The 25,004-nt window shown below is 37.9% G+C and overlaps 1 long non-coding RNA gene across 1 annotated transcript; it reads right to left on the bottom strand.

The window, feature by feature from the left end:
* Positions 1–3,379: 3,379 nt before the first annotated feature.
* Positions 3,380–23,075, bottom strand: LOC125617643. Its single transcript, XR_007348729.1, has 4 exons — positions 23,065–23,075; positions 22,678–22,682; positions 10,249–10,263; positions 3,380–3,538 (listed from the first exon to the last, which is right to left on the bottom strand). It is a non-coding gene; the product is annotated as an uncharacterized LOC125617643 (long non-coding RNA).
* Between the last annotated feature and the right edge of the window lie 1,929 nt (positions 23,076–25,004).

The raw sequence follows: 25,004 nt of genomic DNA, 5'->3' as shown, positions 1-25,004 counted from the left end.
AGGTGTTGATGATTTGCTTTTGCTTTATTATTTTTCAAAAATACATTTATTTTTTAGTTGTAGTTAGACACAATAGCTTTACTTCACTTATTTATTTTTAGGTGGTGCTGAGGATGGAAGCCCAGATCTTGATTTTGCTTTTTAATATACAAAATGTGACAGAGTTGTGGTCAAGGTTCTACAGCACCATTAGACAGAATCTTAACCTATGCAGGCTAGGTATCGCCATTGCCTCTGAATGTAGACCCCCGGTTGTCGTCTCCATTGAGTGGAAATCACGCTTAGGATTGGTGCATGCTTCAGCCTTGATTTTCAACTCATAGTGAGGTCAGCTGCATTAGAATTATAATTCTTTACAATGGAGATTCACCGATGTTGCCCCTAACCTGCTGGACCAGAATTTCTGTAGGGGAGCCTAGGAATCTATATTTTAACAAGTTCTGCTGTCTAGTGACTTTTATTGTTAGGCTATTTGAGAACCACTGTACAACTGTTCCTATTGATTTTAAACTATGGTCTACAGCGTTAAATACAGTCATGCCTCACACAATGACATTTGATTGATGACAGACTGCATATCTGATAGTGGTCACCTAGATCAGGTTGCCTCGTGACTTCATGGCCATCTTAGTTCATGTTAAGTACACCCTGTGGATGTTCAGGCAACAAAATCCCTGAAGGACACCTTTCTCATATTCCCTTTGCTAAACACTCCACAACCACATTTTTCTGATATTTTGTGAACCTCTTTGTTCTCTAGGCTTTCATGTTGAGTCACCATCTTTAAAATCATGTTATACCCAAAGGCACTATCAGAGAAAATGATCACTCATCCCTGTGTACTTATTAATAAATTGTTGGAATTTATTCCTGGAAATCCTCATGTATATTTTGTTGATAACTAAGGTACATGTGGTAATCTGATAATCATTTAGCATGCAGAGAATATGAAATTGAAAGTTCTTTTAAACCAGAAGGTCAAAAAGGATCCTGTGAGTCATCTCTGATGGAAGGCCTACTCGTCTGGATGTGGCACAACAATCCAAAGAGTGCTGGCAGTTACCAGAGCTGGAAAAGGCAGGAACTGGAATGGATTCTCCCTCAGAGCCTGCAGAGAGAGATGGCTTGCCAACACCTTGATTTCAGCCCAGTGAAACTGATCAGAGACATGTCACCTCCAGATCAATAAGCGTATACGTTTCTATTGCTGCAAACCATAAGGCTTGTGGTAATTTGTTACGGCAGCCATAGGAAACTTACATCCCTGAGAACATTATTTTCTGGCTGGACATATTTTTAGAGATGGTATTTCCACCAAAGGAGGAAATATAAACTCAACTTCATTTGCAACAGAGTTTAATAGTATTGTGCGATTACCCCCGATGCATAGAAGAAGAAGGTCTCTCACATTTTTAATCGAGGGAAAAAAAGCAATACATAAAGAGTTAATCATTTACTGATTATCAAAAAAAAAAAAATGGAATCCTTTAGAGTGAACCCTGGGAATCACCTCTAGTCCTAGTAGCCCCTTACATTGCTACTCTGTGCTTGACAGGACTCTGACTTACAGAGGGTCATTTGAAGGAGAATGCAGAAGTCACCCCTAACTTACTGGTATTAAACCATTTTATCAGTAACTAAAGACATGTTTCCTCAAACCATAGGATGACAGGCTTTCTTGGAGAGCTCTATACCCAGAAATTTGGATGAAGAACATAAATGCAAATTCAGAGACACAGTTTGATTTTACTGGGAGAAAATTCTGCAAGGGTGTCTCATATCCTGCACGTAGTGAGAACAAGGTATGAACTGATTTTGTTCAGGACTATATTTTTCAAGTCTGTTTGATTAACAAACAATCTCAGAAGATAGAGATAGTATCTTCTTCCAGAGCCAGGCAGGTTTATTTACAATTTTAGTGGAGTATTTCCCTTGGAATAAAAGGCAAGTATGTTTATTGTCCATTATAAAAATATCTGTGTTCCAAAATCTCTGGGTCCTTCTTCTGTAATGTGACCCACAATGCCCAAGCAGTAACTGGGCTACTGTACCTATCTTGTAGAAATGAGGGTGTTATGGTTTGGATGGGAGGTGCCCCTCAAAAACTCCTATGTCAATGCAGGAATGTTTGGAAGTGAAATGAATGGATTGTAAAAGCTGTAACCTAATCAGTCCATCCTAGATTGAATGGACTAACCCGGGGTAATTGTAGGCAGGTGGGGCATGGCTGGGGGAGGGGGTCACTGGGTGGAAGTCCTAGGAAGGTTCATCTTGCTGCGATCCTTTCCCCTTCCTCTGTCTCTGCCTCACTGCTGTGAGTGGAATAGCTTTCCTCCACCTGCCCTTCTTACCTGATGTTCTGCCTCACGTTGAGCCCAGAGGAATGGACTTGACTGACCATGAGCTAAACCTTTGAACTGTGAGCTAAAATAAACTTTTTTCTCATCTAAGTTGTTCTTGTGAGGTGCTTTGGCCACGACAATGGAAACTGGAGAACACAGAGGACTTGGGGGATTGCTGTGGAAGCTGACACTGGCTGCTGCAACCAAGTTCTTTGCTTTTGGAATGGAGTTTTATTTCGCTTCTTTCATCACTCATGAAGTTGTGGCAAAATAATTGTTACCTTGAAAACATGATTAAATCTTAGACCCTTAAAACTTCTTTACAGTGTGGCTTTAGGAAAAGAAAACACATTTTCATTCATGATTGATAGAGTACTTCCTCTTGAATTTGTGAATAAGCAGTGTTTATCTCATTTGTATAACTCACAATTCTATTTTTCTGGGACCCATTAATCCCTCTTAAAGGAATTACTGTTAGAAACATCTAATAGTCTGCTTATCTAACTTCTCTAATACATTTATAACCATACATATACATTGAACTAGCTTCTCTACTACATCCATCAGCATATATATTTAATATACTATAAACTTATTAAAGTTATAGGTAATAGTATTAATAACACTTCTAATTACACTTCTCTCATGATTAAGTCAACATGTGGAATATTGGATTTACCAAAAGGATAATCCTCTATCTTCCATAAAATCTAGACATTATTGTTAGCAGTGTTTCTGGTCAAAAATTTAGCCTCAAGTAAGTTATAAAAATTTATTAAAAATGAAAGTCAATAAGGAAAATCTAGGAATTTCAATTATAAGCAGTTTCTAAGAAAATTGTTCTTTAAATCCCACAGAAATCCAATCTACTAGGGAAGGCAACAGCAAATACCACATCCTTAGTTACATCAGCAAAGTCCCTTTTGTCATGTCAGATGATGTTCACAGACTGTCACAAGTAGGGCACGGAAACCTTTGTGGGGTCGTTATTTTGCCTACCACAGTCCTTCCCTTGTGCCCCACAGATTAACATCCATCCAAAATGCAAACCATTTCACCTCATTGCAGGGTCCATGATGGTCAAAGCCTATCATGCATCAAGTCAGAAATCTAATCTAAATTGCCACAGCTCAGAAGTCCCTGATCTCATCATCTAAGTCAACTGAGTTCTGTTCAGGTGAGGCTCTGGGTGCTTTCTCCTGGGGGGCACAGTTCCTCTTCACCTGTGATCGATGGAATGGAAGAAAAAGTCTCTCTCCCAAAATACAACCGTGGACAGGTGGAGGATAATGATGTGGACATTCAGACTCATTAAAGGAGAAGCAAAAGGCAAGGCGTTACCAGACTCCAAAAACTTAGAAATGCAACTGGGAAACCCCCATGAGGGCTCAAGGCTTGAGATTGGTCCCCTGTGGTGCAAGGCTCTGCCCCTCTGGGATCAGCTTCATCCTTTGGGTTCTTGGTTCTCCCCTCAGAAAGGTGTGTTTCTTAAGTTTTTCATATTTTTTTATTGTCCAAATTTCCTTCTGGTATTTATTTCTAATGTCATTCCAATGTGATGGTAGGATGAACACACATGTATAAAATGGAATTTGTTTGAAAAATAACGATGCAAAGGAGGGAGCAAAGCTGGGCAGCCACACAGCTTTGTTCAATAGTATGCAGAACCTGTGTTGCTGTCTAGCTCTGCCCCTTTCTGTCTCTGCTTATTTTTCAAACAAATTACATTTTATACACAAGGGCTCATAGCACAGCTTTGTGAATACTGTGTCCTTAAGTCAGGCAGAAGAAAAGAGTTAAAGTGAAAATAGGTTTTGGGTTGTCTTTCTTTACTCGTGTGCCCACCTTCACTGTTCTTTATCGTTTCTTTTGTGTGTGTTCTAATTACTCTACACTCCCCTTTCAGATTGAAGGATTCTGTTATTTCTTGTGGGGCGCGTCTGCCAGTGATAAATCCTCCCAGGTTTTGGTTATCTGGGAACGCCTTAGTTTCCCTTTCACACTTGAAGGAGAACTGTGCTGTGTACAGAATAGTTGGTGGAACACCCTCGCCTCTCAGCACGTTGAACATCTATGTCCACTGCCTCTGGCCACCACTGTTTCTGATGAGAAATCTCCTGAGTGTGAAGGGACATTTTCCTCTTGTTATTTTTAATGTTTTTATCTCTGTTTTTGGCAGAGGTTTGAGAGCGTGGATTTTTTTTTCTAGTTTATCCTACTTGGAATATACTACGTTTATCAGATGCCCTGATTCATATTTTTTACATCAAATTTTACAAGTTTTGGTCTTTGTTTCTTGAGATAGTCTTTCTGTATTTTCTGCCTCTTATTAGAATTTTCAACTTTAGACTTTTTTAGTTGGAATGTTTGTTTGATATTTCTGTCTTTTCAATGATGTCCTTTACTTGGTAAAATAAACTTCTCAGACTTCCCTTTAATTTTTTTAGACATTTTTCTTTAATTCTTTAGCCATAATTTTATTAACTGGTTTGAAGCCTTTGTTTAGTAAATTCAATATTTATACATTCCCAGGGATATGTTTTTATTGACCAGACTTTTTCCTGTTTCTGTGTCATACTTTCCTATTTCTTTACGCTCTTAGAAATTTTTTGTTGAGAATTGAATTTGTATTCATTTGATTTTGTTGAAACTGAATTATATTACATTCCAAGTTCTATAATATAACAAGTTCAGAATTCCAATCATCTTCCACCCACCTCCATTCTGTAAATTTTTGTTGGTTTTATGACTTTTTTGCTTAATAAATTTCCTGGACTGAGTCTGTTTACTCTATACCTTTGTCATTTACAGCTGTGGATGTCTCTGTTTGATTAGTCTTGTGATGAGATAATATACGGAGTCAATAAGTCTGCCCCAGACTTTGAGGAGTTGACAAATCTGCTTGGCTTCCACTTCCTGTTTCCACAGAGCCTCATGGTCAGTCAGAGATGAGTGGTCAGCACTTTCACAACTCATTACTGGCCTATGCATAGTCCTATGTGTGTGCCTGGCCTTTACCTTTCCAGGAAAATGTTGGAGTGTTTTGTTTTTGTTTTTGTTTTTTTATTGCAATATTGGAGATTGATTTGCTGAGGTTTTTCAAAGTTCTCTCTGAACATCTCATTTCCTATTTTTTTTTCTGGGTATTTGATCAATTTTTTTTATTGGTTCCAACTGGAACCACTACCTTGGGCAGCTGTGATGTTAAACAATTGCTGCTAATTGTTCTCTACAAATGCTTGCTAAACTGCAAGCATTTATTGTCAAGAGCAATAAAGACAAGTTCTGAAAATGAACTTTCAGTGGAGCTAACGTTTATGTCAAATAGAAACAGTCCTCCGAGTATGAAGTTGGGAAAATCCAAACCTGTTCTGTCCTCACCCAATGAGGTTGGGCTGCTGGCTTTCACAGCTCTCATGGTTGAGCTGTTAGTTCCCAAGACTATCTCAGATCCAGTGGGAAAGGACAGGGGTAAAATGTGTTAAAACACCATGGCACCTGCTGTTCCTACTGATATTCAGCTGTTTTCCTTGAATAACACTCCTTGGATTTTTGCAAGCCTTTGGTTAATTCCAGCATTCTGAAAAATCAAACTTGGACCATTTTTGCAGGTGTTCTTGCTTTAATGGAGGAATGAATCTTCAGAGGTCCTTATTCCATCATTCTGAAAGTGCTACTTTTTCTGCCTTACTGAGTTCTTCTCATCATGTAGGTCAGACATATGATATCAATCATGTGTGGAAAATTCTAATCTTTCCTGTATCTCCCAAAATACCGTGGTTGGTGACACTGTGCTTGTTAATTGCCTTCTTCTTATCTGTCTCTGTCATAAAGTCCTGGATGCAGGGATCATGTCCTGATCACTATTGAATCCTCAGTACTTAGATGCCTGACACATTGGAAACCACTATTGTTGAATGAAAGAATCTCTTTGACTTAATTTTAAAACGCACATGCTGAAATAATCAATTAGATATTTTACCAATATAATTTTGGTTATCTCTTTCAGTCTGATGTCTTTAGGTTGATTTATTTAGAATATATTTCATATTTTTACAGAGGGCAGATATCCTTCACAATAAGATAAATATTTGCTTATCTTTCGAGACTTAATAGAAAATTTACTTGGCCTTAGAGATTTTCAATTTTTTTCCCTTTTTTTCTGTCTTCTCTCTTATGTCTACCCTGATACAGGAATTGCCAAGATCAGACATAAAGGGGAACAGTGACATAAAGACAGTCTTAGTAGTGTGTGCAGAAGAGGAAAAGGGAAAATCATTCTCCCTTCTCCCTCAGTGATGAAGGGGTGGCGTTTATAGGCTGATTGCATGAATATGAGTTTCATGATTTTTTTTTAATTCTAGCACCAGCAGCAGGGTTCCTTCTGCAGAAATCCTTGATTGAGGAGCTAAAGGCAATGAGAAATAAGTGTAGCTGCTAATTAGACACTTTGAACGAGCAGAGTGGGAAAACGAGCCACAGAGAACAGCACGCCTGCCTATACTCTCTGAATCTGACAATCCAAATTTTTAAACTGCAAAGGCAATACACATACTGTTATTCTCTCTGGACATTTTGATTTGGAAGTCTTGTCAGGCCGGTGAAAATATTGGATAAATCAAGTAAAAAAATGAATCACCAAAACATCCCCTTATTTTTAAGTGAAGTAAAAAGTATTGACAAAAGATCTGGAGGTTGAGTTTGATGTCTAGTGTAGTTTCCCGTTACATGTAACAAATTCATAAAAAGAATGGTATTGACATTTTAATTAACAGCGTTCTTTCTCTATCATGCTCTTCTTTGTCACCCAAAAGGTTGCCAACTATTAACAACCTAAGAGCACAATAACATATTCTGATACTGCGTAATTCAATCACTTTGGAGGCGACCGTGTGACTATCTGATGATCTTTGTTCTATTTCACTCGACTGCAAATGTGGTCAAACTGCATTTATACCTGACATGCTTAAAATTCTCTGGTTTGTAACACTGTCTCGGTACAGGCAGAGCAGCAATCAAGTCCCGGCATTAAGAGGTAAAAGTACATGAATGTTCTCTTCTGCAGGCCATCCAGCCAGAAAAATAGCCTGCACCACTAACAGGGAGCACAATGGCTACCACAAGCTGAAATTAGGTCTCCAACACAGGAGTTCTTTATGTTAGTTACACTGGAAAATCTTACTAGTGATTCATTTCTTTTTATTTGCCATGCAAATTGAAAACATAATTAGGACCTAACTTCCTCTATGTTAATATCATATGACTCTGATTTGTAGGATTTTAGTTTCAGAACAATTGATACGATCATGTTAGAGAACTTGCTTTCCAAATCAACCTCTTTCTTTTCTTTTTCCTTAATATTGATTGACAGATTTGCTCCAAGTAATTTATTTGCTCACTTAGGGGACATATTTGGTGTAGTAACATCATGGTTCAGAATTGACCTAGATTTTATGTTGGGTCCAGACACATTTCCTGAAGAAAAAAAAAATTTCTGAAAAATGCAAATTTAGGTGTAAAGCTTTTCCTATCTTGGCTATGAGGGACAATAAATTATCATGTTGAATACATTTTTAGTTCAATCTTCAATCTAGTGGAACAGTGTCCCATTGTGTTCCAAGAGTGGCTTGGCATGCACATTAGCTGAAGAAGACCAACAGGAAAATACAGGGGAAATTTCTACTGCTCTTTCTTCCAAGAACAAATGAGGGAGACTTTGTCCTTCATGTTCTACCTCAGCTGTCCTGTTGAGAACCTGTGGCTTGACCAGCCATTTGCAAAATATCAGCCTGGGCCAAAGCATGGTAATTCCCAGGACCACACCAATAGCAGTGGCTTGCAGCTGTCCAATACCTCTCTCCTGTATGAATGTCTGGGTCCTTCTGTGTCCTGTGCAACTGGGTTCCAGCCTCAGCACTTGCTCAGGTTGTTAGGACCAAACAAAACAGTGACCAAGGCATCAAGCTGATTGTCACTAACATGACCTTCATAGACTTGCACTATGAAATTACAAAGTGGAGCCGAAAGAGCAATGAAACTATCCTCCAGCTTTCTGGTTGATAAGGTGATTCCAACCAGAAGTTAGCTACTTCTTAAGAGATCCAGGACCTGAAGAAATTTCCCTTCTGCTGTGTTATTCAAGACAAAGGAGCTCAAAATGCCCTCCAAGCTGTGACCTGTAAAGATGACATTTAAACCTGAAGTCCTGGCATGACATACCTAACCCAAAGTCATCATTTGCAAATGACCTCTTGACTGCACTGTGAAAAAATTCCAGAAAAAGGAACTCTTCACCCCAAATTTAATTCACTTTCTATAAGATGGATTCCAATTTTCACAGCACGTTGTTATCTATTTCAAAAAACCTGGGGCATGCATATTCTCTTCATTAAAATGTTTAAGGATTAAAATGAGTTTTCTGTGTTTTATTTATTATTATCTTTAAAAGTTGCAAGCATTAATGTTGTATCGTACAATTTCTAATTTTAATCATGGATTTATTAAATAAAAGCTTATAAAGTATATTACTCAGTTTTCATATCCATCAATTACTTTGTGTGATCAAAGCTTCTGATCTTATAAAACAGGCTATGGGCATCATAACCCTCAACAATTGATGGTTCTTCTGAAAACATTGAAATTTAGACTATGCAGCTGTGGAATTGTGAAACTGGAATATGAGTTCTTAAAGCCCTGGAAGACTTTACATGTCTCATTCAGCTACTTAATTCCAGGGCAGAACATAAAAAACTCTGGAGAGTAAAAGGAATTCAGTGTATGGACAGATAGAGATAAGATGGAAGAATTACCTAGCTCAGACAGTCCAAGGCAGAACAACCTTTGATAAGAATGCTTCATTAAAAATCCTGAAATCCCAGCCAGGGGGAAACATTTCTCTGAGAGGAAGAACACATAAAATTCGAGTGAGAAAACCTAATTTTGAGATGTGGTCATGAATCTTTGCCTCCTCTATGTCATCGACTTTCTTCTCTTACCTGCGTGGGTACTTATGAGCTGCCCCCAGCCCCTTTCCCCCTCCTTCTCTTTGCTTCCCATAACCTGGCAGTGCCTTGGTTGAGTAGAGAGTAGACTGGTCAAGTCCAAGGTAAGCATATGTTCACCACATAGTGCAATGAAATGAAGACGGAACTTGAAATGAGAGCAGTGGTTGTGCTGCAGCTTGCAATCTGTGTGACCTTAGAAAGGTCTCTTGCATTCTCCAAGCTTCACTTCTCCTAGAAGCCGGATATGCTGCACAGGAACATTGTGGAGCACCAACGAAATAATATATGTCAGAGTGTTGCATAAACCATAAATGAGCATTATCTGAGGCAGCTATAACTATTTCTGTTTTATGTTTGAGTGTTGTCTTTTATTATAATTGCTCTTATAGTTTTCATATTCCTCCTGTAAGAATGTAAACATCTCATGGGGTAGGCACTGTCCCTTATTCATCACAGAAAACCATTTAGTAGTTTGTGCAGAGTGAAAGCAATGGTTCTTTAAACCGAAATAGCCACATGAAATAATAATAAAACAGTTTCAGGTCAACAAATTGTAAGTTCAGGAAGGCGGCCAAAGCATTCCCGGAGCAATCCCCGGAACCCCAGCTGCAGAAGTGACTTATATACTAAGATTCACCCTTTCTTAGGATTCTCATCTGCATATTCAGCATACTCACCTTCCCCTTTTTTTTCTTAGAACATTCCATGTGGTTCTCAAGGGCTGGCGTGCCTTATATATCCAGACGCAGGTCCTCTTCTAGCACATTCTGTCTTCCTGCAACAATACTATATCATACTTATAATAGCATTGATTTCGGTTCCTTTTTAAAGTTCCAAACTTATTGTAGTCTGCTCAGACCATTTTTAAGAAGAAATATGTCATTACTTCTGATATTTCTGACTTCTTTGAAAATGCACTGCATTCATCTTGTTTTGTGCTGTGGAAGAAAATATAGATTTTGTATTTCCTGTTGCTAATTTACTATATTATCCATTTGCAGGCAATCTGATTTTCAAAGTTGGAATTTTTAGGAACAGTTTCAAAGACAAAGAAAATAGAAATAGCTAAGAAAACCCCGTGCTGCTCCTGACCAGGGTTACCATAACAGAACGGATATATGAGGGTAAGGCTTAACACACCTCAGCTTCCAAACTCATAAAATTCCAATATCTCTGGGTGCTCCAGCTGGTGAGCACTGAGCAGACAAGGGGTTAAGCAAGCTTTCTATTTTATGGGCCCTTAAATCCTAAGTGATGTTCGGTGTTGCACATTACGAGGGCAGCCATGAAAGGGTATATATAACATTTTTTTTTTTTTTTTACTCTTCACATCACCTAAGTAAGATTTTTGAAAGCTTGGTAACATCCCAGGAGCAAGAAAAGCATAAAAGCATTCACCAGACACAGAAGGTGGAGTAGATACATTAAGATCAGCCACCACTTTAGAAAATATATGTGCACACACATGCACACAGGTGCACACAAAGGAGAAGGTTTTAGGCTGGCGTTTATAAAACCAATGTGAGCTGCAGAATATTTAAAAGTTTTTTTTTTAATGTCAGGGTTTCAATATAACCTGGGAACATTATAAAATATGGAAATACCCACTGAAGTTGTATTTACAAAAATATAGTGTAGTCATCACTTCTTGGTTCAGAAAGATTATGTGGCTAGATCTAAGTCTTCTGTTTGGTTTTGCTTTAAAGTAAAATTTTAAGTTCTAAATCTTGCAAAATTCCTCAAGATCATGCAGTTTATATGTTTTACTGATATTCGTTTTATTATTTGTTCTTTGTAATTCATGTTAATTTATACTTACTGAAGTAATAATCTATGTAGAGTACTTTGACATTCTGCATTTGGAAGCATTACTTTATGGACTGAAAGATTATAATAGGATACAAGTGTAAAGGAATGAAATTCACACGTACATTTGTGAGTAATTCAAAGTGCTCCCTCTTTTGTTTTATAAAAGGAATTTGACAATCCAGTGTTCAGAAATATTTAAAGCATGGCAAGAATAGTAAAATTCATCATCTTTTAAATATGAGAGATCATATATACATATCATGAGTACACATATCCAATTTTTTAAGTAATTGAAACAGGTATAAATCAGACCTAAAGCTCATGAAAAATATCTTGGTGCAGGTTGATCTGTGTTAGATTTTGTGTCACTAAAACACACTATTTTAACTAAGTGGCTTGAGCTATCCTCCATTATTGAGCAAAGAAGGTACAAGAACAATATTGTCTCAGACTCAAGTTTGTGAAAACTGACTACAAAAATAATCAGGCTCTTACAGATGGATCATAATATTGCATAGCATATAGGATTGTAAAGTATAGTTACAAATCACTTAGCACAATTCTTAGTAAAAGTCCCAAGCACTTTATAAAGTCATCAGTTTTTATTGATTTGCCTACTGGTAAAATGAAGACAATGTCTATCTTTCAGTGGTTTTCATAAGATTTATGATATGTGTGATCTGCTTTCATGCGTCTGTTAGAATGACTGCATTTTGTTTTCTTTTACCTTTAAGTCACTAATGTGATGTATTACATTAATAGATTTGTTTATCTTAACCCTTTTTTCCTGGCAAAAGTTCAATTTTAGGCATGTTGCATTAACTTTGCTACCCAGGTTGTTTCAATTTGGTTCATTCAGAATATTTGCAGCTGTATTTATGAGAGAAAGCAGTCTTAATTTTTCTTTCTAATGTTGTTTGTTTTGGTATTATAGTATTTGATAACATATATTGGGAAGTTTTAGGCTGGCTTTTATGAAACACTAATTGAGCTCTAGAATATTTGAGCTCAATATATGAAAAAGCTTATTTAAAAATGGAATTATTTTTCATTCGTGTAGTAAACTCATTTTAACTAATTGTTCAAGTTCTTTATTATATAAGTTTAGACTTTTTAATTTCTTCTTGAGACAGCTTTACCAAATTTATTTTTCTAAAAAGTCATTAATTTTCTCTCACTTTTCAAATGCATTGGCACAAATAAAAAAGGTGACAAAAAGGTGACACTTCAGGAAGCTGTCAAGAGAAATAAATGAAATGACAGGTACTGTATTTACAGCTCTTAGAGTGAGCCTAAGCTATCCAAGAGTCAGTGAATGCTAGCTGTCACTACAGTGCTGTTGCTATTACCTTTTAAATCTGCTGTTTGTAGGCATGTGCATTCTTCACAGCTAATATTCACACACCCCCTTCTTCATATTACTTTGTCCCAACTTTCTTTTTCTTATTTGAATTGACCAGAGATTTCTTAACTTTTGTTATTTTTTTTAAAACTACTTTTTCTTGTATTGTTGATTTTTTCTACTGTATTATATGTTTCTGAGTAATTAATTTTTACATTTTTTGAAAATTCTTTCTACTTCTTTACCTATTTTAGCTCACTGAATTTAATATTTTTGTCTTTTCTAAATATATATATTTTAATGAGTATCTTTTCCTCTAAGAATACTATTTGTTATATTCAATTCATTTGTTTTCCATTTTCTTGAGAATAAAAATACATGGTAAAATTAAAACTATATATGGATCCTAAAAAATAGCACAAACACTACACACACACACACACACACACACACACACACGAGACAGAAAGAATGAAAACCATAAGGCAATAGAATAATATCTTCAAAATGTGAAAGAAGAATAACTTGTCAACTTAGGCTATAAAACTTTCTGTTATTTTTATATGGGATTTATTCTTTCTGACAACTCTTAAGATGCTTTCTTTATGTTTTGTCTTCCATTATATTCTTTTATGTGAATGCAGCTAGGTTATAGTTATTTTTTATTCTTCCTACTTGGTTTGTATGGTACCTAATGAATAATATATGCTATGTCTTTCATCAATTATATAAAAAAAAACCTCAGCTAATTTTTGTCTTTGAACAATACTTTGCTTCCATTTCTCTGTTCTTTTTTTCTGTAATTCCGAGTAAAGATGTTTAAAACTCCTCATTATTTATAACTTTTAATCTTTCTTTCCCAATTTACATCTTGGTTGTCTCTCTGGGCTGTTATGTTCTCAGTAATTCCTTCAGATCTATCTTCCAGTTCCTTAATTATCTCTTCAGCAGGATCTAATCTGGTCTAAAAATTAATTGATGTTTTAACCTCAATGTTTATATTTACATAACAAATCACACATTTCATTATATTTTTTTCTTTTAATGCTGTACTTTCAATTGTATAATATTCCCACTTATGTTATTATTTGGATTTTATCTTTTCATTTTTGGAAGCTTTATGGGTTATTTTTTTGATCTCATGGGTTCAATTTATGGTTTCTTCCTCTTTTGTCATATTTTAATTGTATCTTATATTTCTTAAGACATATTGCATATGTGCTCTTTTGTTCTGTATCTGATAATTTCAATATTTAATGTCTTTTCGGGTTTGAGTTGGGTGTTATTTCTCCTGATTCTTGTTTATGTGCTTTTGTCTTTCATGTGTGTTATAGTTTAAAAAAATAATATCCTGTTTTCATTAGACCTTTATGGGGATTATTTAATTATTGTTATGAATTCTTGAAAATTATGTAAAGCTCGTCTTGAGGGTGCATTTCCCCAGTAGGCTTTCTATCTATTTTGTATTTGTTTTGGCAAAGTGTCTGGGGCATCATTGGCCCCAAGTCATTTTGAACTATTTCTTCAGTTCCTGGTTTTTAATTTCAACAGTCAGGAAGGTTGGTTAATACCTTCTGGGGTCAATGGACCAGCAAAAGGATTGAGGGAGGGATCAGTTGGACTCATATCCAAAACCTAGCTATGTCATATTAAACTACTTTGCAAAAAGTATTGGGATTTCAGATTTTTTTTAAATATTTTTACCACAATAATTGTTGCAATGCTATCCTAAAATTTTCTATCTTTTTATTTTTCATTCTTTCTACTCATATTATCAGTCTGATTCCTAAGAGAAGAATAACATCAGAGCCTTGCAGGAAAATATCTAGTAAAATGTTTAGCTACTTTCCTGAGACATATGACTCTAAGAGACCTTCCTCCTCCCCAAGGGCAGCACAGCTTCTTCTCTTGCAGTGCCAGTACTAGTTACTGATCATCCATTAATAATGCCCTTCTCCAGCTCCAGTGGATTGCTGTTTAGTTATTTATTTAAAATAAATATTCATACTCTTTCTTTCCAGCTAAACTATGAGATCCCACAGTCAGGAACCATGTCTTTATTGTTGAATATCTTTAGTTGTCTTAGGGAGTTTGCTAATTGATTGGTGCCGTTCACCTTGCTCATCATTCTTTGAGTGCCCACATCAGTACCTACCTGACTTCACATGGTTCTGATACTTATCTTTCTAATTTTAATCTTTCTTCCTGTGGGCTGCCTCTACTTCTGTAACCCCAATTCTTATTTTTCCAATCCTCATCTACTAACTTCATCTTCAACTTCTCCACTTTCAGAACTATAAGGCAACAAGTACTTTAGTTATAAAACTCCATCAAATTTATCCTAAAAGGGGCAGGGAAACAGCCCAATGAGCATCACCGCAGAGGAGCCAATCAGCTAGATGTTGCTGGGGCCGCTGTGAGCCAATCATCAGCCGGCAGCTGGAAGTTTGCTGGCAGCTGGAAGTTTGCTGGGGCCCCTTCGGCTGTGGCTCTCAACATCTCCCCCTCTCTGTTTAAACAACAAGCATGTGGCTTAGGGACCGTGCCTGCCTTAGGTTGTCCAATAGTACATATGGTCCTTAGGTTGGTACCATTGCAATTGGATCTTACCCGTCACTGACTACCGGTCCAGTATACAGCCACACCTGTGGAGAGGTCTTTGTACCAGCGGGGGGGTGAGGTTCTTTGCCTCACCTCTGTTGGCCCCCAAATTTTAGCTGGACGATCATGACAAGCAGAAGGGAGGAAGATACACCAAGCCAATTGACGGCTCCTTTTGGAAAAATTGTACCACCAATGACATCATCAGCAAAAATACCCCAACACTACCACAAGTCGCTGCACCAACAGATAGTTCACAATGCATACAGATAAAACTGTAAAGTGCTGCAAGCAGGCTTGTAGTAGCATTACCACCAAAAATATGAATATCCAATTGTTCACAAAGGTACATTACAAATGTATTCACCTGAGGCAGAAGGCCAATGAAAAACACTATCGACTACACAGAGCACTAGATGCTGGAGAAGCTTGTGTGGGAGAGAGAGGCTTGTGGAAAGCCGGTGGTGGCAGTTGAGGCTCTGAGGGTTTTTCCTGAGAGGCTGTTTTGTTTGGCGTGTGTGGTTCTAAAAATAAAGTTAGTTTCTTTTGACAAGTGGCTCCTGATTGTGCCCAGCCAGACTGCGGCAATTTACTAAATATTTTTTTCATTCTAAATTTTCATTAGTCCTGACTTTATCCCTTGGAATCAAACAGGTGAACCAATGCTTTTCTTTTAATACAAAATCATGCAAAGAAAATAGAAAGGACTCCCTTAAACCAGGCACCAAACTTGAGTGCTGTATTTACTAATGACATTGCCTTTCTATTCCTGCAGCCTTGTGGCCTATCTTACCTCCCCAAGTGCAGGCTTTACCCTCACCAAACCCAAGGTCCTGCCCCTAAATGTCCACACATGTGGTGAGCTTTAATCAGTGGAGTTGCTGGTGTAGCACAGAATGGAGAGCCCCCTTTGACTCCTGTGTCTTTTACTGGGTTGCTTTGTATCCCAGTCTCAGCAAACCGAAGCGTTACCTTCCTCTTCTTCTCACACCTTAGCTCACGGGTGGCCTGGTAACCTCATTCTCTTTGGGTGTTTCTTGTTGGCAATTCTCCCTGATGTTGCCTATCTCCCTTACTTATGCTGGGATTTGGATCGCCCCAGGGCTTGTTCCATACCTAAATGCCATGGTTCTCTAAATTTACTTGGTTCTGTGACTCTCATCATATTCCAGTAGGTTGCTGCCCATTACAGATGGCTTATCACCAAGCACCTTAGTAAAACTTTTAGAATAGCCAAGGAAGTAAAGATGCAGTAGATAGAGTACATGGAGAGAGAGAACGTTCCTCTGCTTTGAGATCTTGAGTTGACATTGTCAATATTGCTGTGCTTTGGACAATAGAGATGGACAAATTTGTAATGGGAGATATGGCTGGGTTATAAGAAACCCTATAATCAGAAACATCAACTTTTGGGGACATATATTTTAGACACATAATAGTATCATTTAACAAAAATATCAATTAATGCCCCCACTACCTCCATAAGCTTCATGTATCTTTAATATGTTCCCTCATTTTATTTGTCTGAATTATATGTAGGATACAGTAAGTGAGCTGTACAGTATAATAAAAGCTATAATAATGCTACTAAAATTGCTTTTATGCGGTGTCATGATTGGCCAATAAGTTATAAAAATCCCATTTTAATCTTTTGATCTCTAAAGAAAACTGTAGAACCCAGTTTTCTCCTTTTCTCTGATTCAAAGGATTCCTAAAAAACATCACTTCTGAATTCCTGCTGTTTAATACAGTGGGGTTAGGGCAGCGGAAATGAAAATGCATAGGAATATACTTTCTACATATAGTTTTTGACAGGATTGGAGCACTATCAAAGCGAAATCTATAGTTTAATACTTACTATTACATAGAAAACCACAACACTAAACTTTTTAAGGATGAAGAAAGATATTAAAATCAATATTAAGCACCAGAAAGTATTAGTCCCAAGAAAATGTCAGATGAAAAACCTCTGGAGATCAATATTAGAGAACAAAAATTTCAGATACTTTCACTGTGATATTGCTGCTAAAAAGAAATTTGCACTAGTGACATTCACAATATGCAAGATTCTCATTAAAGGAACTTCAGCTTCATAAGTACTTGTTACAGAATTGGATCATTTTCCAAACCTTCTTTGGGTTTTACTCATCTAGGAGATTCTGATGCATCAGGCTAGGGTACAGGAACAGTAAAAGGTATGCTGGGCAGTAGTGGCACATAGCAGAGTGGGGGATGGCAGGTTTGGGTGTTTGTATTAATTGATGACATTGCTATTGCGTCACCAAAGGAAACAAGTTGAGAAGCATAATTTTATCCTATTGGAATGATTTTCCCCTGTAGAATAAAATTATATTTCCTTCTAAATTCTTAGAATGCTACCTAATGTCCCACTTCTTATCCAGAAGTAGAATCAGCACTCAAATATTAAGTTAGATAAGAAATTCAGCTTTGATGTTTTCATTTTGGGTTGGGACCCCATTAAAGAACCTTTTGCATTGGAAAATGTTTCCAAATGTCACCATGTTTTGTGTATTACTACACAAAACAACTCTCAATACCTCTAAACAGTGATGAGTAAGCTCACAAAGTAGATCCTCCATGAAATGTTGTCCCTGATTTTGTTGGTTTGGCAAATCAATATTCAAAGTCATGTTGATAATTCCTTTATGATAACTCATTTATTATCCATCTTTCAGAAGGCTTGGAGAAGCACCTGTTATCATTGCTTAGCCACAAGGTCAAGTGAGGCTACTCAACCTCTTTGATCCGTTTCCTAATTTGTATGATGTACATAATACCTGCACAGGATCTTTCATGGTCTGGAATGATGAAATAAAATGAGAATGTAAAAAGTGCTTTCAAAACCTGAAAAATCCTATGCAAACATAAAGATGTCATTCCATTTGGAACCCATAGTGATAAAAATACACTTGCATAACTTGGTGCCACTGGTGACAGAGGCAGCAAGGAGAATTCATTCTTCATCAAGGTCCAGATCCTCCTTAGGGATTAGACAGCAACAGGGAGGCTTAAGCCCCGATGTGGACACTGCAGAGATGAATTTTATCAGTGCCAGATCTGTCTCCTCTCCATGTGCATTGTGAGTCGAGGACCTCATTTGCCTGAAAACTGCTCTTGCTGATAGTAGCAGAAAAGATGCTCTGGCCCTTTGACTCTCAGAATCATTTGACAAATGAATCCAGAATAGCCCCTTCTAACCTATCAAGAGATAAATGCAATATCATTTGAATATGCAAAATTGGGTGGAAAGTCCTCCTTAAACACATTTTCACATCATGTTGAAAGAGGTTCATAATTTGACGAGGATGTGTGAATCTAGATTCTGATATAAATAAAGCAATTTGCAGCCAACGTTATAAAAACTAGAGCTTTACTTCACCCATTTGAAAACTGTCCTTTGTCTTTCCCCATCTCTATAATTAACTAGTTCCTATTCATTAAACAATGAAACAGACAATTAAATAGTAATAATAGTGCTTTAATTATGAAGGTATTGTTATCTGCATAGAATGTGGGAAGGGAGATCACATTAGCTGTGTTGGAAACGTTTGCTTGTCTGCTTTTGAAATGCAGAAGAATAAAAGTTCATCATCTCAGGGCCTCTAATGGAAAAATAGGACAGAATCTTCACCCCTAGAAGACCATTTCTGATAAACAGGAGTCTCATTTATTAATGGGATAAACATCGATCAAGACGTGTGAATTCTGAACAAGCATCCTCAGTGTTCCTTCAAGAGGCATTCCTCCTGGTGCTAAGAACCATCAGCGAGTATTTTTAGATGCAAGGATACATGATTAACATGAAAGTCCTGTGCTTGATGACTTTCAGAGTTTGTTAAGCATCATAATACTGGAGTTAAATCCAATTTAAACTACTCTTTAACTTGCCTTCCTTTTTATCCCTTTGGGTTGAGTGTGATTTTTATCCTAGAGTTGGCTCTAGTGTTCTTATTTTATGTTTTGATACAACTGAATAAATCATCATGTCTCTAGTTATAACAAAAACAAGCTGCATTACCAAAATAGGTTTTGTCCCTATAATTGATAACAATTCTCCACATTTGGGGTTTTGTTTCTTAGGAAAGAGTTTCAGATACAGAGAATTTTCTTTTTGATCATTGCAAAATCCTCTTTTACTCAGTAAAATCCTAGGCTGTGGGCAGCTATGGGAATTAGAAATCCATATTTTCTGATTAAATATAAACTTAGGGTTTATTAAATGTTACATATTTGTCAACAAGAGAGGTAATAATGTGTGGCATTACATCTGGATTTGAATGTAGGCTTTGTCATCTAGAAGCTCTGTGGCCTTGGAAAATGACTCCTTTGAACATTCGTTTCCCCATGTGAAAAATGGGGCTGCAATTGTAGGCTTTGAGGTTTAAATGGTCATTCTAAACACTTAGCGTGGCTCCAGGCTTAGTGTGCTTAAGAGCTTCACTTGTAATTATCAGATTACATTTCTTTGGCTTTGTGTTCCGCAGTATCAGTGTGCTCCTTGATAGCCAGTGTGAACCACTGAATCTTCCCCTCTCCCCAGAAGTTGTAAATAATTAGTTATGTTTTGTTTCATTTTTTTTTCTTCTTCTTCTTTTTTTTTTTGGTATTGTATATTGAACTTGGAGGTCCTCAACCACTGAACCACATCCCCCAGCCCTTTATTTATTTTTTATTTTGAGATCAGGCCTTGCTAAGTTGCTGAGGCTGGTCTCAAACTTGCAATCCTCCTGCCTCAGCCTTCTGAATTGTGGGGATTATAGGCAGGTACCACTGTGCCCAGCTGTTTTACTGTTTTCTTAAACAGGTACACTTGTACTTTTGCACATTTTTCCTGTGTGAAAACTTCACAGGAACTTAGCTGCGGGCACCTGATTCATGGGTCTGAGAGCTGGCTCTGGATTCCTGGTATCCAGCTCCTGGTCTTATTATTTTCAAAGCACAGCTCTTCTTTCCTGAACTGGAAGACATTTGCTTTTATCAGTGAGATATTAAAAATCATTTAAAGTAAAAATCTTGAAGATTACAATTTGACAGATTCCCTTGGGAGTTCTGGTCCATTTCAGATTGCTCCTACAGGTAATAATGATACCATTTTCAGGCTCTTTAGATGTTGATGATAAATAATAAGTTGATGGCAGAATATTAGTTGGAAAGTGGTTAAAAATCTGAACCAGAGAATATTTGACATAAAACCCAAATATCAGAAAGAATTAACTGGAATGTGTGAAATTCTAATTTATAAGGCAATTGCAGGGAAGGTACAATCACAACTCAATGCATGTTTAGAAGTCTGGATTACATCTTTTTTCCTCTGCATATACAATGTATCTTTCCTTAGTGGCCCCTCAGGCTAATGTTGGCTGTGAGGCTCTTATGAGAGCATATGGCAAACAGATAATTCTGTCTTTTAATCCAAGAAATAATGCTTCTTCATAAGTAAACATGAAGTCTCCCTTTCTTCTGGAATGGAGGAGAACAGATCCCAGAAACGGTAACAGCCGTGACCCCAGGATCTTATAAAGTGACCCTATGGCTGAGGGACGAGGTGCTTTCTCCATGAGAGTATCCATCAAGTTTCCTGTTGGATCTGAGTAACATATTGATGTTCAGTGTCACACAGATCACCCAAAGCTCAACAATTTACTTATGCTTTTTTCTGAGTCTTACCAATGAAGAATTGTTTTGGTCAATTTAATAATCAATTTTTTTTTTGCCAAGGTCATATTGTATTTCATTAATTCACTGCCTAGTATCTTCTTTTGTTAATTAGTGAGCTCATGAAATCAGAGAGAATTAATATCCTTATCTTTATCCACACAGTATTCCTAAGTGATTTTCAATGTTATGTAGCCACAGCTACTCAATTTTATTCCAACCTATATTCCAGACTTCACATAAGCACCATTTTGTATTGGATTACAATCACATAATTATCAATTCATTAGCACAAATGTTTTTTGAGGACCTACTTTAAGGTCATTTTCAGGGAAGATTCTGTCATGAATAAAACACAGACTTGTCCTCAGTTGCTTGATTCTCTACTCAGGTAAAGATACATTACCTTGTGAGGTAAGTAGAATAAAAAAATTTACCTTTCTATGACAGATTCTGTGCTAAGTGTCTTATGCACATTATCTCATTTATTCCCTCAAATATGTGATGTGCTAGGTATGACTGTACCCATTTCATAGTTAAAGAAACTGAGACAAGAGAAGTTAGACAACTTGCCAAGGTTCAGGTAGCTGGGGAACTGCAGGAGTAACTTTGAAGTCATTTTGACTTCCAGCAATATATTGCTCCTATGTAAATACAGGGCTATCATTCAAGAAGGAAGACTTCAAATGCTGTAGGAGAGCAAAATCAGTTCTCATGAGATTCCAGAGAGGGAAATTTCAGAGAGATTACCTGGAACTCCAAAGATCAGGGAAATTTCACAGATGTGGTGGCACTCATTCAGAATCCTGAAGGATAGGTAGTTTGTGTCATCTTGGAATAAAAAAGCATTCAAGGATATGGGATAGATGGGACATTGGGGTAAAGGGAGAGACACCGCTGGGAAAAGTGACAGTCAAGTTGGGCAGAAGCATGGAGCCAATGGATAGCAGGAGGAGAAGAGGGTGAAGAAGTAGGTTGTGAGAAATTGACAGGAGTATTTGATAAAGGGATTTGGACTTAATTTGAGGCACAGTAGAGAGCTCTAGAAGGTTTTCAAAGAAAATCATATTATCCCAGCTGTGTTTCTTTCTGGCAGATTAATCTAGGGGTGTTTGGGAGCTGGAGTGGCCAGTTGGTCAGAACTGGAAGGTGTGATAGACAAAAGTGAGATGTGTCTTCAAGGTTCTTGCAAAATTGAGATGACTGCAAGATTTTGGGTGACATTCTAAAATGTCCACAGTAAGAGATCTTAACTTTCTCTTGGTTCTCTTATTTTATGGGTCCTTAGTTTTGGAGGAGGGAAGATGTCATTACTTGCTTTGGTAGAAGTTGAAGTTGAGGTGCTCATTGAATGTCCAAGTGGAGATTTCCCAGAGGCAGTGGGAACGTTGGGTAAAGAACTGGATATATAGATGGGGAAGTCACCTGCCTCCAGGCAGAGTTACCATGAGAGAGATGGTAGAAACCTGAGGGAGAAATTCCGGAGAGGAGTACCAAGACAAGAGTTCAAGGACTGCTTAGTTTTGAGAGCAGGAAGAAGAGAGGGGGAGGGGACAGGAAGAGAGAGGAGGGGAGGCCTGGGTGCTACTCATGCACAGCCTCCATGGAGCTGACCTTTGGCTTGCACACCAGGAAGCCCAGACTCGTTTGCTCAAGATCTGACAGTGGTGTGGTAGTGACAGAGCGGGAAATGGACTCTGAGGCTCCTGACTTGGAAGTCTGTACTTTTTCCTAGGCCAGAAGTCATCCAGCTCTCTGTCAAGGGCCCAGTCGTAAACACCTCAGGCTTTGAAGGCCCTCTGGTCTCTGTCATACCTACTGAATCCTGCTCTGGTGGGAGAAAGCAGGCCAAGATCATCGGGAGTGGCCATGGCCAAGCCCCAGGAAACTAACTTTTGGACACTGAAACTTGAATTTTCGCTTAAAAGGAGTGCAACAACAAGAAGCTGGGGGGTTTGGCCTGTGGGCTGTGGGCCTTCAGAGGAGATGGGTGGGAAGAGGTCAGAAAACTACAGGTGCGCACCATGACTGCTGACTTGAATCTTTATCTCATCACGAGGGAGGGCACACAGTTTGTTTTAAAGTCTGTCTTGTTCAGATCCTGGAGTCCACAACGACAAATCAGCACGAATTCAGACCTGCTTCTTAAGGACGGGAATTTAGTCATCCTCCTAGAATCAGGGTTTAGGGGTTGCTCCCAGGCGCAACTTGGTCAGTTTCATTCCCTCCTGCCTTTCATATCCTTCTCTCCTCTTTGTAGATCCCTGGGGAAGGTGTACTCACCCTTCACATCTGAACTCCAGGTACATGAGCTCCATTTTAACCTTGGTTCTGGTATTGCAATCAGGCTGCTGGTGACACATGCTACAACCCCTCTTCTCCTTAGGAATGAAACTCTAACACAGGAGACAAGGAAAGATCGTTCTCTTCCCAATCCTCATTGAGAATTACTATCTCAGGTTTTGTTCTTATTTGAAAACCAAGTATGAGACACCAATAATGAAGTTTCTGAGAAAGAAATCAGGAAAATAATTCTGTTCACAGTAGTCTCAAAAATAAATAAATTAAATACCTGGGAATAAATCTAACCAAAGAGATGGAAACCCTCTTTGGATATCATAGAACACTGAAGAGAGAAATTGACCTTAAGATAGAAAGGACTTCTGTGTTCTTAGGCAGAACTAATATTGTCAAAATGGGGGCTGGGGTTGTGGCTCAACGGTAGAGTGCTCGCCTAGCACATTTGAGGCCCTGGGTTCAATCCTCAGCACCACATAAAAATAAATAAAATAAATATAAAAAAAAATTATTTAAAAAATAATATTTCAAAATGGCCATGTTACCAAGAGTGATCTAAAGATTCAATGCAATCCCCATCAAAATACCAATGACATTCTTCACATAACTAAAGAAAAACAGTCCTAAATTCATGTAGAAGAATGGAGACAGAGAATAGCTAAAGCAATCCTGTTCAATAAGAGCAATGCTGGAGGCATCATAATACCTGATCTCAAAATTATACAATGGAGCTACAGTAACAAAACCAGCATGGTATTGGCATAAAACGAGACATGAAGTGGGAGAACTTTTGTATATTCGGTCTTTCACCTCTAACTCAGGTCCCCATGTAATTACATTTGATTTGTTGAATGCCTGTTGTTGGGATCTAAGTTCCTGTTATACATACATATACAGACCCAAAGCTGCTCTATGTTTTTGAAAATATATGCTTTCTTCTGATTTTTAGTGCTGTTTTATCTTTTTCCTTCTCCTCTTCCTGGCAATGCAATTTCTCTTAATAATTTTGAGGAGGTTTATTTATTAGGAAAGACACGATTGAGAAAGAAAGAAAAAGAGTTTTGTTGTTGTTGTTTGTTAACTGGACGCCAATCTGTAGAGGGAGAAGTAGATTTTACCATCTTCACGGCCCATGTAGTCCATCAATATTTCTTCAAAGGTCCAGCATTTTGAGAAGTTCAGGCAAAGGTTTCAAAGGCAGGATGGGCAAAACTCATATAAGGATTTAGGCAAGCGCGCACTGCATGGGCTGCGACCTGCCTGTTAGGTCCACTGTCCCCCTGGAAGCATCTTCAGGGGCCATCTCTCCGTTGTCCCACTCCCCGCCACTGCAGGGCCCTGAAACTCCAGCTGCAGAGGCAGACAGTGATGAGATGGTACCTGTGGGAAGAGCTGGTGTCTCTGCTGCCACTAACTAATGGGAAGGAGAGCTCAGGGCGCTTCACTGGCCACCGTCCTTACACTTCCCAAATTGTCACTATTTATTTATTTATTTATTTATCTTTAATTTGTTCTACTTAGTTATACATGACAACAGGATGTGTTTCAATTCACTGTACACAAACAGAGCACAACATTTCAATTATACTGGTTATACATGCTGTAGAGTCGCACCATTAGTGCAATCATCTATGTACCTAGGGTAAGGAGGTCCGTCTCATCCACTGTCTTTCCTGCCCCATGCCCCCTCCAGTCCCCACCCACTCTTTTGTTCTATCCAAAGTTCCTCCATTCTTCTCAACTCCCCGCCCTGCCCTCTGTTTCTGGATTAGCATCCACTAATCACATTTGGCCTTTGGTTTTTTTTGGGTTTGGCTTACTTCATTTAGGATGATATTCTCCTCGAGTTGGAGAATATCATGCTAAGCGGAGTAAGCCAATTTGCTTGGCTCAAAAAATGGGGGGGCAATATTAAACTCATTCTGAACTGGT

This window comes from Marmota marmota, unplaced genomic scaffold, assembly GCF_001458135.2.
Source record: "Marmota marmota marmota unplaced genomic scaffold, marMar, whole genome shotgun sequence".
Classification (NCBI taxonomy): domain Eukaryota; kingdom Metazoa; phylum Chordata; class Mammalia; order Rodentia; family Sciuridae; genus Marmota; species Marmota marmota.
The sequence above is the reverse complement of the archived record's forward strand: the minus strand, read 5'-3'. Positions and strand labels throughout refer to the sequence as shown.